The 13,121-nt window shown below is 37.0% G+C and overlaps 28 pseudogenes; all 28 read right to left on the bottom strand.

Moving 5' to 3' along the window:
* Positions 1-314: 314 nt before the first annotated feature.
* On the bottom strand, positions 315-433 carry LOC124334951 (annotated as a pseudogene).
* A 284-nt stretch (positions 434-717) lies between these two features.
* Positions 718-836, bottom strand: LOC124331218 (annotated as a pseudogene).
* A 414-nt stretch (positions 837-1,250) lies between these two features.
* LOC124334950 lies at positions 1,251-1,369 on the bottom strand (annotated as a pseudogene).
* A 284-nt stretch (positions 1,370-1,653) lies between these two features.
* Positions 1,654-1,772, bottom strand: LOC124331217 (annotated as a pseudogene).
* Positions 1,773-2,186: 414 nt separating this feature from the next.
* Positions 2,187-2,305, bottom strand: LOC124331216 (annotated as a pseudogene).
* A 414-nt stretch (positions 2,306-2,719) lies between these two features.
* Positions 2,720-2,838, bottom strand: LOC124334949 (annotated as a pseudogene).
* A 284-nt stretch (positions 2,839-3,122) lies between these two features.
* On the bottom strand, positions 3,123-3,241 carry LOC124331215 (annotated as a pseudogene).
* A 414-nt stretch (positions 3,242-3,655) lies between these two features.
* Positions 3,656-3,774, bottom strand: LOC124331214 (annotated as a pseudogene).
* A 284-nt stretch (positions 3,775-4,058) lies between these two features.
* On the bottom strand, positions 4,059-4,177 carry LOC124331212 (annotated as a pseudogene).
* Positions 4,178-4,461: 284 nt separating this feature from the next.
* Positions 4,462-4,580, bottom strand: LOC124331211 (annotated as a pseudogene).
* Positions 4,581-4,994: 414 nt separating this feature from the next.
* On the bottom strand, positions 4,995-5,113 carry LOC124331210 (annotated as a pseudogene).
* Positions 5,114-5,527: 414 nt separating this feature from the next.
* Positions 5,528-5,646, bottom strand: LOC124331209 (annotated as a pseudogene).
* Positions 5,647-5,930: 284 nt separating this feature from the next.
* LOC124331208 lies at positions 5,931-6,049 on the bottom strand (annotated as a pseudogene).
* A 284-nt stretch (positions 6,050-6,333) lies between these two features.
* Positions 6,334-6,452, bottom strand: LOC124331207 (annotated as a pseudogene).
* Positions 6,453-6,866: 414 nt separating this feature from the next.
* Positions 6,867-6,985, bottom strand: LOC124331206 (annotated as a pseudogene).
* A 284-nt stretch (positions 6,986-7,269) lies between these two features.
* Positions 7,270-7,388, bottom strand: LOC124331205 (annotated as a pseudogene).
* A 284-nt stretch (positions 7,389-7,672) lies between these two features.
* LOC124331204 lies at positions 7,673-7,791 on the bottom strand (annotated as a pseudogene).
* Positions 7,792-8,075: 284 nt separating this feature from the next.
* On the bottom strand, positions 8,076-8,194 carry LOC124331203 (annotated as a pseudogene).
* Positions 8,195-8,478: 284 nt separating this feature from the next.
* Positions 8,479-8,597, bottom strand: LOC124331201 (annotated as a pseudogene).
* Positions 8,598-9,011: 414 nt separating this feature from the next.
* Positions 9,012-9,130, bottom strand: LOC124331200 (annotated as a pseudogene).
* Positions 9,131-9,414: 284 nt separating this feature from the next.
* Positions 9,415-9,533, bottom strand: LOC124331199 (annotated as a pseudogene).
* A 414-nt stretch (positions 9,534-9,947) lies between these two features.
* LOC124331198 lies at positions 9,948-10,066 on the bottom strand (annotated as a pseudogene).
* A 414-nt stretch (positions 10,067-10,480) lies between these two features.
* LOC124331196 lies at positions 10,481-10,599 on the bottom strand (annotated as a pseudogene).
* A 284-nt stretch (positions 10,600-10,883) lies between these two features.
* LOC124331195 lies at positions 10,884-11,002 on the bottom strand (annotated as a pseudogene).
* Positions 11,003-11,416: 414 nt separating this feature from the next.
* LOC124331194 lies at positions 11,417-11,535 on the bottom strand (annotated as a pseudogene).
* Positions 11,536-11,819: 284 nt separating this feature from the next.
* On the bottom strand, positions 11,820-11,938 carry LOC124331193 (annotated as a pseudogene).
* Positions 11,939-12,352: 414 nt separating this feature from the next.
* Positions 12,353-12,471, bottom strand: LOC124334216 (annotated as a pseudogene).
* Positions 12,472-12,755: 284 nt separating this feature from the next.
* LOC124331192 lies at positions 12,756-12,874 on the bottom strand (annotated as a pseudogene).
* Positions 12,875-13,121: the final 247 nt, after the last annotated feature.

Genomic DNA, 13,121 nt, shown 5'->3' with positions numbered 1-13,121 from the left:
TCGCGAATAAAAAAGCGCGATAAACTTTGAAAAACTCGCAATGAAATTTATCCAGAATCATTCCTATAGATGAATTGAACCTATCTCTATGCCATTGATATTTTTGATCTACGAATTTGGACTGGTAACCATCGCGATTAAAAAACGCGATAAACTTTGAAAAACTCTCAATGGAATTGATCCAGAATCATTCTTATAGATGAATTGAACCTATCTCTAAGGCATTGAAATTTTTTATCTACGAATTTGGACTGGTAACCATCGTGATTGAAAAAAAATTTCAAGAAGTTTGTTATTGAAAACAATCTGTTCATCGCCAACGACATCCCGTATTCCCAAGCGGTCACCCTTCCAAGTACTAACGGGAATCGACGTAACTTAACTTCTGGGAGCTGACGAGACCAGGTGCGTTCTACGTGATATGGCCGTTGACATTCAAAAATGAAAATTTACCCTCCCAGTCCCAATGGATGAATAGAAAATCACTTCAAAGTGATAGAAATGTTTGTTCATTGAATTTGGACTCGTAACCATCGCGAATAAAAAAGCGCGATAAACTTTGAAAAACTCGCAATGAAATTTATCCAGAATCATTCAAATAGATGAATTGAACCTATCTCTATGCCATTGAAATTTTTTATCTAAGAATTTGGACTGGTAACCATCGTGATTGAAAAAAAATTTCAAGAAGTTTGTTATTGAAAACAAACTGTTCATCGCCAACGACATCCCGTATTCCCAAGCGGTCACCCTTCCAAGTACTAACGGGACTCGACGTAACTTAACTTCTGGGAGCTGACGAGACCAGGTGCGTTCTACGTGATATGGCCGTTGACATTCAAAAATGAAAATTTACCCTCCCAGTCCCAATGGATGAATAGAAAATCACTTCAAAGTGATAGAAATGTTTTTTCATTGAATTTGGACTCGTAACCATCGCGAATAAAAAAGCGCGATAAACTTTGAAAAACTCGCAATGAAATTTATCCAGAATCATTCCTATAGATGAATTGAACCTATCTCTATGCCATTGATATTTTTGATCTACGAATTTGGACTGGTAACCATCGCGATTAAAAAACGCGATAAACTTTGAAAAACTCTCAATGGAATTGATCCAGAATCATTCTTATAGATGAATTGAACCTATCTCTAAGGCATTGAAATTTTTTATCTACGAATTTGGACTGGTAACCATCGTGATTGAAAAAAAATTTCAAGAAGTTTGTTATTGAAAACAATCTGTTCATCGCCAACGACATCCCGTATTCCCAAGCGGTCACCCTTCCAAGTACTAACGGGAATCGACGTAACTTAACTTCTGGGAGCTGACGAGACCAGGTGCGTTCTACGTGATATGGCCGTTGACATTCAAAAATGAAAATTTACCCTCCCAGTCCCAATGGATGAATAGAAAATCACTTCAAAGTGATAGAAATGTTTGTTCATTGAATTTGGACTCGTAACCATCGCGAATAAAAAAGCGCGATAAACTTTGAAAAACTCGCAATGAAATTTATCCAGAATCATTCAAATAGATGAATTGAACCTATCTCTATGCCATTGAAATTTTTTATCTAAGAATTTGGACTGGTAACCATCGTGATTGAAAAAAAATTTCAAGAAGTTTGTTATTGAAAACAAACTGTTCATCGCCAACGACATCCCGTATTCCCAAGCGGTCACCCTTCCAAGTACTAACGGGACTCGACGTAACTTAACTTCTGGGAGCTGACGAGACCAGGTGCGTTCTACGTGATATGGCCGTTGACATTCAAAAATGAAAATTTACCCTCCCAGTCCCAATGGATGAATAGAAAATCACTTCAAAGTGATAGAAATGTTTTTTCATTGAATTTGGACTCGTAACCATCGCGAATAAAAAAGCGCGATAAACTTTGAAAAACTCGCAATGAAATTTATCCAGAATCATTCCTATAGATGAATTGAACCTATCTCTATGCCATTGATATTTTTGATCTACGAATTTGGACTGGTAACCATCGCGATTAAAAAACGCGATAAACTTTGAAAAACTCTCAATGGAATTGATCCAGAATCATTCTTATAGATGAATTGAACCTATCTCTAAGGCATTGAAATTTTTTATCTACGAATTTGGACTGGTAACCATCGTGATTGAAAAAAAATTTCAAGAAGTTTGTTATTGAAAACAAACTGTTCATCGCCAACGACATCCCGTATTCCCAAGCGGTCACCCTTCCAAGTACTAACGGGACTCGACGTAACTTAACTTCTGGGAGCTGACGAGACCAGGTGCGTTCTACGTGATATGGCCGTTGACATTCAAAAATGAAAATTTACCCTCCCAGTCCCAATGGATGAATAGAAAATCACTTCAAAGTGATAGAAATGTTTTTTCATTGAATTTGGACTCGTAACCATCGCGAATAAAAAAGCGCGATAAACTTTGAAAAACTCGCAATGAAATTTATCCAGAATCATTCCTATAGATGAATTGAACCTATCTCTATGGCATTGATATTTTTGATCTACGAATTTGGACTGGTAACCATCGCGATTAAAAAACGCGATAAACTTTGAAAAACTCTCAATGGAATTGATCCAGAATCATTCTTATAGATGAATTGAACCTATCTCTAAGGCATTGAAATTTTTTATCTACGAATTTGGACTGGTAACCATCGTGATTGAAAAAAAATTTCAAGAAGTTTGTTATTGAAAACAATCTGTTCATCGCCAACGACATCCCGTATTCCCAAGCGGTCACCCTTCCAAGTACTAACGGGAATCGACGTAACTTAACTTCTGGGAGCTGACGAGACCAGGTGCGTTCTACGTGATATGGCCGTTGACATTCAAAAATGAAAATTTACCCTCCCAGTCCCAATGGATGAATAGAAAATCACTTCAAAGTGATAGAAATGTTTGTTCATTGAATTTGGACTTGTAACCATCGCGAATAAAAAAGCGCGATAAACTTTGAAAAACTCGCAATGAAATTTATCCAGAATCATTCAAATAGATGAATTGAACCTATCTCTATGCCATTGAAATTTTTTATCTAAGAATTTGGACTGGTAACCATCGTGATTGAAAAAAAATTTCAAGAAGTTTGTTATTGAAAACAAACTGTTCATCGCCAACGACATCCCGTATTCCCAAGCGGTCACCCTTCCAAGTACTAACGGGACTCGACGTAACTTAACTTCTGGGAGCTGACGAGACCAGGTGCGTTCTACGTGATATGGCCGTTGACATTCAAAAATGAAAATTTACCCTCCCAGTCCCAATAGATGAATAGAAAATCACTTCAAAGTGATAGAAATGTTTTTTCATTGAATTTGGACTCGTAACCATCGCGAATAAAAAAGCGCGATAAACTTTGAAAAACTCGCAATGAAATTTATCCAGAATCATTCCTATAGATGAATTGAACCTATCTCTATGGCATTGATATTTTTGATCTACGAATTTGGACTGGTAACCATCGCGATTAAAAAACGCGATAAACTTTGAAAAACTCTCAATGGAATTGATCCAGAATCATTCTTATAGATGAATTGAACCTATCTCTAAGGCATTGAAATTTTTTATCTACGAATTTGGACTGGTAACCATCGTGATTGAAAAAAAATTTCAAGAAGTTTGTTATTGAAAACAAACTGTTCATCGCCAACGACATCCCGTATTCCCAAGCGGTCACCCTTCCAAGTACTAACGGGACTCGACGTAACTTAACTTCTGGGAGCTGACGAGACCAGGTGCGTTCTACGTGATATGGCCGTTGACATTCAAAAATGAAAATTTACCCTCCCAGTCCCAATGGATGAATAGAAAATCACTTCAAAGTGATAGAAATGTTTGTTCATTGAATTTGGACTCGTAACCATCGCGAATAAAAAAGCGCGATAAACTTTGAAAAACTCGCAATGAAATTTATCCAGAATCATTCAAATAGATGAATTGAACCTATCTCTATGCCATTGAAATTTTTTATCTAAGAATTTGGACTGGTAACCATCGTGATTGAAAAAAAATTTCAAGAAGTTTGTTATTGAAAACAAACTGTTCATCGCCAACGACATCCCGTATTCCCAAGCGGTCACCCTTCCAAGTACTAACGGGACTCGACGTAACTTAACTTCTGGGAGCTGACGAGACCAGGTGCGTTCTACGTGATATGGCCGTTGACATTCAAAAATGAAAATTTACCCTCCCAGTCCCAATGGATGAATAGAAAATCACTTCAAAGTGATAGAAATGTTTGTTCATTGAATTTGGACTCGTAACCATCGCGAATAAAAAAGCGCGATAAACTTTGAAAAACTCGCAATGAAATTTATCCAGAATCATTCAAATAGATGAATTGAACCTATCTCTATGCCATTGAAATTTTTTATCTAAGAATTTGGACTGGTAACCATCGTGATTGAAAAAAAATTTCAAGAAGTTTGTTATTGAAAACAAACTGTTCATCGCCAACGACATCCCGTATTCCCAAGCGGTCACCCTTCCAAGTACTAACGGGACTCGACGTAACTTAACTTCTGGGAGCTGACGAGACCAGGTGCGTTCTACGTGATATGGCCGTTGACATTCAAAAATGAAAATTTACCCTCCCAGTCCCAATGGATGAATAGAAAATCACTTCAAAGTGATAGAAATGTTTTTTCATTGAATTTGGACTCGTAACCATCGCGAATAAAAAAGCGCGATAAACTTTGAAAAACTCGCAATGAAATTTATCCAGAATCATTCCTATAGATGAATTGAACCTATCTCTATGCCATTGATATTTTTGATCTACGAATTTGGACTGGTAACCATCGCGATTAAAAAACGCGATAAACTTTGAAAAACTCTCAATGGAATTGATCCAGAATCATTCTTATAGATGAATTGAACCTATCTCTAAGGCATTGAAATTTTTTATCTACGAATTTGGACTGGTAATTATCGTGATTGAAAAAAAATTTCAAGAAGTTTGTTATTGAAAACAAACTGTTCATCGCCAACGACATCCCGTATTCCCAAGCGGTCACCCTTCCAAGTACTAACGGGACTCGACGTAACTTAACTTCTGGGAGCTGACGAGACCAGGTGCGTTCTACGTGATATGGCCGTTGACATTCAAAAATGAAAATTTACCCTCCCAGTCCCAATGGATGAATAGAAAATCACTTCAAAGTGATAGAAATGTTTGTTCATTGAATTTGGACTCGTAACCATCGCGAATAAAAAAGCGCGATAAACTTTGAAAAACTCGCAATGAAATTTATCCAGAATCATTCCTATAGATGAATTGAACCTATCTCTATGGCATTGATATTTTTGATCTACGAATTTGGACTGGTAACCATCGCGATTAAAAAACGCGATAAACTTTGAAAAACTCTCAATGGAATTGATCCAGAATCATTCTTATAGATGAATTGAACCTATCTCTAAGGCATTGAAATTTTTTATCTACGAATTTGGACTGGTAACCATCGTGATTGAAAAAAAATTTCAAGAAGTTTGTTATTGAAAACAAACTGTTCATCGCCAACGACATCCCGTATTCCCAAGCGGTCACCCTTCCAAGTACTAACGGGACTCGACGTAACTTAACTTCTGGGAGCTGACGAGACCAGGTGCGTTCTACGTGATATGGCCGTTGACATTCAAAAATGAAAATTTACCCTCCCAGTCCCAATGGATGAATAGAAAATCACTTCAAAGTGATAGAAATGTTTGTTCATTGAATTTGGACTCGTAACCATCGCGAATAAAAAAGCGCGATAAACTTTGAAAAACTCGCAATGAAATTTATCCAGAATCATTCAAATAGATGAATTGAACCTATCTCTATGCCATTGAAATTTTTTATCTAAGAATTTGGACTGGTAACCATCGTGATTGAAAAAAAATTTCAAGAAGTTTGTTATTGAAAACAAACTGTTCATCGCCAACGACATCCCGTATTCCCAAGCGGTCACCCTTCCAAGTACTAACGGGACTCGACGTAACTTAACTTCTGGGAGCTGACGAGACCAGGTGCGTTCTACGTGATATGGCCGTTGACATTCAAAAATGAAAATTTACCCTCCCAGTCCCAATGGATGAATAGAAAATCACTTCAAAGTGATAGAAATGTTTGTTCATTGAATTTGGACTCGTAACCATCGCGAATAAAAAAGCGCGATAAACTTTGAAAAACTCGCAATGAAATTTATCCAGAATCATTCAAATAGATGAATTGAACCTATCTCTATGCCATTGAAATTTTTTATCTAAGAATTTGGACTGTTAACCATCGTGATTGAAAAAAAATTTCAAGAAGTTTGTTATTGAAAACAAACTGTTCATCGCCAACGACATCCCGTATTCCCAAGCGGTCACCCTTCCAAGTACTAACGGGACTCGACGTAACTTAACTTCTGGGAGCTGACGAGACCAGGTGCGTTCTACGTGATATGGCCGTTGACATTCAAAAATGAAAATTTACCCTCCCAGTCCCAATGGATGAATAGAAAATCACTTCAAAGTGATAGAAATGTTTTTTCATTGAATTTGGACTCGTAACCATCGCGAATAAAAAAGCGCGATAAACTTTGAAAAACTCGCAATGAAATTTATCCAGAATCATTCCTATAGATGAATTGAACCTATCTCTATGCCATTGATATTTTTGATCTACGAATTTGGACTGGTAACCATCGCGATTAAAAAACGCGATAAACTTTGAAAAACTCTCAATGGAATTGATCCAGAATCATTCTTATAGATGAATTGAACCTATCTCTAAGGCATTGAAATTTTTTATCTACGAATTTGGACTGGTAATTATCGTGATTGAAAAAAAATTTCAAGAAGTTTGTTATTGAAAACAAACTGTTCATCGCCAACGACATCCCGTATTCCCAAGCGGTCACCCTTCCAAGTACTAACGGGACTCGACGTAACTTAACTTCTGGGAGCTGACGAGACCAGGTGCGTTCTACGTGATATGGCCGTTGACATTCAAAAATGAAAATTTACCCTCCCAGTCCCAATGGATGAATAGAAAATCACTTCAAAGTGATAGAAATGTTTGTTCATTGAATTTGGACTCGTAACCATCGCGAATAAAAAAGCGCGATAAACTTTGAAAAACTCGCAATGAAATTTATCCAGAATCATTCAAATAGATGAATTGAACCTATCTCTATGCCATTGAAATTTTTTATCTAAGAATTTGGACTGGTAACCATCGTGATTGAAAAAAAATTTCAAGAAGTTTGTTATTGAAAACAAACTGTTCATCGCCAACGACATCCCGTATTCCCAAGCGGTCACCCTTCCAAGTACTAACGGGACTCGACGTAACTTAACTTCTGGGAGCTGACGAGACCAGGTGCGTTCTACGTGATATGGCCGTTGACATTCAAAAATGAAAATTTACCCTCCCAGTCCCAATGGATGAATAGAAAATCACTTCAAAGTGATAGAAATGTTTTTTCATTGAATTTGGACTCGTAACCATCGCGAATAAAAAAGCGCGATAAACTTTGAAAAACTCGCAATGAAATTTATCCAGAATCATTCCTATAGATGAATTGAACCTATCTCTATGCCATTGATATTTTTGATCTACGAATTTGGACTGGTAACCATCGTGATTGAAAAAAAATTTCAAGAAGTTTGTTATTGAAAACAAACTGTTCATCGCCAACGACATCCCGTATTCCCAAGCGGTCACCCTTCCAAGTACTAACGGGACTCGACGTAACTTAACTTCTGGGAGCTGACGAGACCAGGTGCGTTCTACGTGATATGGCCGTTGACATTCAAAAATGAAAATTTACCCTCCCAGTCCCAATGGATGAATAGAAAATCACTTCAAAGTGATAGAAATGTTTGTTCATTGAATTTGGACTCGTAACCATCGCGAATAAAAAAGCGCGATAAACTTTGAAAAACTCGCAATGAAATTTATCCAGAATCATTCAAATAGATGAATTGAACCTATCTCTATGCCATTGAAATTTTTTATCTAAGAATTTGGACTGGTAACCATCGTGATTGAAAAAAAATTTCAAGAAGTTTGTTATTGAAAACAAACTGTTCATCGCCAACGACATCCCGTATTCCCAAGCGGTCACCCTTCCAAGTACTAACGGGACTCGACGTAACTTAACTTCTGGGAGCTGACGAGACCAGGTGCGTTCTACGTGATATGGCCGTTGACATTCAAAAATGAAAATTTACCCTCCCAGTCCCAATGGATGAATAGAAAATCACTTCAAAGTGATAGAAATGTTTGTTCATTGAATTTGGACTCGTAACCATCGCGAATAAAAAAGCGCGATAAAATTTGAAAAACTCGCAATGAAATTTATCCAGAATCATTCAAATAGATGAATTGAACCTATCTCTATGCCATTGAAATTTTTTATCTAAGAATTTGGACTGTTAACCATCGTGATTGAAAAAAAATTTCAAGAAGTTTGTTATTGAAAACAAACTGTTCATCGCCAACGACATCCCGTATTCCCAAGCGGTCACCCTTCCAAGTACTAACGGGACTCGACGTAACTTAACTTCTGGGAGCTGACGAGACCAGGTGCGTTCTACGTGATATGGCCGTTGACATTCAAAAATGAAAATTTACCCTCCCAGTCCCAATGGATGAATAGAAAATCACTTCAAAGTGATAGAAATGTTTTTTCATTGAATTTGGACTCGTAACCATCGCGAATAAAAAAGCGCGATAAACTTTGAAAAACTCGCAATGAAATTTATCCAGAATCATTCCTATAGATGAATTGAACCTATCTCTATGCCATTGATATTTTTGATCTACGAATTTGGACTGGTAACCATCGCGATTAAAAAACGCGATAAACTTTGAAAAACTCTCAATGGAATTGATCCAGAATCATTCTTATAGATGAATTGAACCTATCTCTAAGGCATTGAAATTTTTTATCTACGAATTTGGACTGGTAATTATCGTGATTGAAAAAAAATTTCAAGAAGTTTGTTATTGAAAACAAACTGTTCATCGCCAACGACATCCCGTATTCCCAAGCGGTCACCCTTCCAAGTACTAACGGGACTCGACGTAACTTAACTTCTGGGAGCTGACGAGACCAGGTGCGTTCTACGTGATATGGCCGTTGACATTCAAAAATGAAAATTTACCCTCCCAGTCCCAATGGATGAATAGAAAATCACTTCAAAGTGATAGAAATGTTTGTTCATTGAATTTGGACTCGTAACCATCGCGAATAAAAAAGCGCGATAAACTTTGAAAAACTCGCAATGAAATTTATCCAGAATCATTCAAATAGATGAATTGAACCTATCTCTATGCCATTGAAATTTTTTATCTAAGAATTTGGACTGGTAACCATCGTGATTGAAAAAAAATTTCAAGAAGTTTGTTATTGAAAACAAACTGTTCATCGCCAACGACATCCCGTATTCCCAAGCGGTCACCCTTCCAAGTACTAACGGGACTCGACGTAACTTAACTTCTGGGAGCTGACGAGACCAGGTGCGTTCTACGTGATATGGCCGTTGACATTCAAAAATGAAAATTTACCCTCCCAGTCCCAATGGATGAATAGAAAATCACTTCAAAGTGATAGAAATGTTTTTTCATTGAATTTGGACTCGTAACCATCGCGAATAAAAAAGCGCGATAAACTTTGAAAAACTCGCAATGAAATTTATCCAGAATCATTCCTATAGATGAATTGAACCTATCTCTATGCCATTGATATTTTTGATCTACGAATTTGGACTGGTAACCATCGCGATTAAAAAACGCGATAAACTTTGAAAAACTCTCAATGGAATTGATCCAGAATCATTCTTATAGATGAATTGAACCTATCTCTAAGGCATTGAAATTTTTTATCTACGAATTTGGACTGGTAACCATCGTGATTGAAAAAAAATTTCAAGAAGTTTGTTATTGAAAACAAACTGTTCATCGCCAACGACATCCCGTATTCCCAAGCGGTCACCCTTCCAAGTACTAACGGGACTCGACGTAACTTAACTTCTGGGAGCTGACGAGACCAGGTGCGTTCTACGTGATATGGCCGTTGACATTCAAAAATGAAAATTTACCCTCCCAGTCCCAATGGATGAATAGAAAATCACTTCAAAGTGATAGAAATGTTTTTTCATTGAATTTGGACTCGTAACCATCGCGAATAAAAAAGCGCGATAAACTTTGAAAAACTCGCAATGAAATTTATCCAGAATCATTCCTATAGATGAATTGAACCTATCTCTATGCCATTGATATTTTTGATCTACGAATTTGGACTGGTAACCATCGCGATTAAAAAACGCGATAAACTTTGAAAAACTCTCAATGGAATTGATCCAGAATCATTCTTATAGATGAATTGAACCTATCTCTAAGGCATTGAAATTTTTTATCTACGAATTTGGACTGGTAACCATCGTGATTGAAAAAAAATTTCAAGAAGTTTGTTATTGAAAACAAACTGTTCATCGCCAACGACATCCCGTATTCCCAAGCGGTCACCCTTCCAAGTACTAACGGGACTCGACGTAACTTAACTTCTGGGAGCTGACGAGACCAGGTGCGTTCTACGTGATATGGCCGTTGACATTCAAAAATGAAAATTTACCCTCCCAGTCCCAATGGATGAATAGAAAATCACTTCAAAGTGATAGAAATGTTTGTTCATTGAATTTGGACTCGTAACCATCGCGAATAAAAAAGCGCGATAAACTTTGAAAAACTCGCAATGAAATTTATCCAGAATCATTCAAATAGATGAATTGAACCTATCTCTATGCCATTGAAATTTTTTATCTAAGAATTTGGACTGGTAACCATCGTGATTGAAAAAAAATTTCAAGAAGTTTGTTATTGAAAACAAACTGTTCATCGCCAACGACATCCCGTATTCCCAAGCGGTCACCCTTCCAAGTACTAACGGGACTCGACGTAACTTAACTTCTGGGAGCTGACGAGACCAGGTGCGTTCTACGTGATATGGCCGTTGACATTCAAAAATGAAAATTTACCCTCCCAGTCCCAATGGATGAATAGAAAATCACTTCAAAGTGATAGAAATGTTTTTTCATTGAATTTGGACTCGTAACCATCGCGAATAAAAAAGCGCGATAAACTTTGAAAAACTCGCAATGAAATTTATCCAGAATCATTCCTATAGATGAATTGAACCTATCTCTATGCCATTGATATTTTTGATCTACGAATTTGGACTGGTAACCATCGCGATTAAAAAACGCGATAAACTTTGAAAAACTCTCAATGGAATTGATCCAGAATCATTCTTATAGATGAATTGAACCTATCTCTAAGGCATTGAAATTTTTTATCTACGAATTTGGACTGGTAATTATCGTGATTGAAAAAAAATTTCAAGAAGTTTGTTATTGAAAACAAACTGTTCATCGCCAACGACATCCCGTATTCCCAAGCGGTCACCCTTCCAAGTACTAACGGGACTCGACGTAACTTAACTTCTGGGAGCTGACGAGACCAGGTGCGTTCTACGTGATATGGCCGTTGACATTCAAAAATGAAAATTTACCCTCCCAGTCCCAATGGATGAATAGAAAATCACTTCAAAGTGATAGAAATGTTTGTTCATTGAATTTGGACTCGTAACCATCGCGAATAAAAAAGCGCGATAAACTTTGAAAAACTCGCAATGAAATTTATCCAGAATCATTCAAATAGATGAATTGAACCTATCTCTATGCCATTGAAATTTTTTATCTAAGAATTTGGACTGGTAACCATCGTGATTGAAAAAAAATTTCAAGAAGTTTGTTATTGAAAACAAACTGTTCATCGCCAACGACATCCCGTATTCCCAAGCGGTCACCCTTCCAAGTACTAACGGGACTCGACGTAACTTAACTTCTGGGAGCTGACGAGACCAGGTGCGTTCTACGTGATATGGCCGTTGACATTCAAAAATGAAAATTTACCCTCCCAGTCCCAATGGATGAATAGAAAATCACTTCAAAGTGATAGAAATGTTTTTTCATTGAATTTGGACTCGTAACCATCGCGAATAAAAAAGCGCGATAAACTTTGAAAAACTCGCAATGAAATTTATCCAGAATCATTCCTATAGATGAATTGAACCTATCTCTATGCCATTGATATTTTTGATCTACGAATTTGGACTGGTAACCATCGCGATTAAAAAACGCGATAAACTTTGAAAAACTCTCAATGGAATTGATCCAGAATCATTCTTATAGATGAATTGAACCTATCTCTAAGGCATTGAAATTTTTTATCTACGAATTTGGACTGGTAATTATCGTGATTGAAAAAAAATTTCAAGAAGTTTGTTATTGAAAACAAACTGTTCATCGCCAACGACATCCCGTATTCCCAAGCGGTCACCCTTCCAAGTACTAACGGGACTCGACGTAACTTAACTTCTGGGAGCTGACGAAACCAGGTGCGTTCTACGTGATATGGCCGTTGACATTCAAAAATGAAAATTTACCCTCCCAGTCCCAATGGATGAATAGAAAATCACTTCAAAGTGATAGAAATGTTTGTTCATTGAATTTGGACTCGTAACCATCGCGAATAAAAAAGCGCGATAAACTTTGAAAAACTCGCAATGAAATTTATCCAGAATCATTCAAATAGATGAATTGAACCTATCTCTATGCCATTGAAATTTTTTATCTAAGAATTTGGACTGGTAACCATCGTGATTGAAAAAAAATTTCAAGAAGTTTGTTATTGAAAACAAACTGTTCATCGCCAACGACATCCCGTATTCCCAAGCGGTCACCCTTCCAAGTACTAACGGGACTCGACGTAACTTAACTTCTGGGAGCTGACGAGACCAGGTGCGTTCTACGTGATATGGCCGTTGACATTCAAACATGAAAATTTACCCTCCCAGTCCCAATGGATGAATAGAAAATCACTTCAAAGTGATAGAAATGTTTGTTCATTGAATTTGGACTCGTAACCATCGCGAATAAAAAAGCGCGATAAACTTTGAAAAACTCGCAATGAAATTTATCCAGAATCATTCAAATAGATGAATTGAACCTATCTCTATGCCATTGAAATTTTTTATCTAAGAATTTGGACTGGTAACCATCGTGATTGAAAAAAA

Source organism: Daphnia pulicaria, chromosome 3 (assembly GCF_021234035.1).
Source record: "Daphnia pulicaria isolate SC F1-1A chromosome 3, SC_F0-13Bv2, whole genome shotgun sequence".
NCBI classification, from domain to species: Eukaryota; Metazoa; Arthropoda; class Branchiopoda; order Diplostraca; family Daphniidae; genus Daphnia; species Daphnia pulicaria.
The sequence above is the reverse complement of the archived record's forward strand: the minus strand, read 5'-3'. Positions and strand labels throughout refer to the sequence as shown.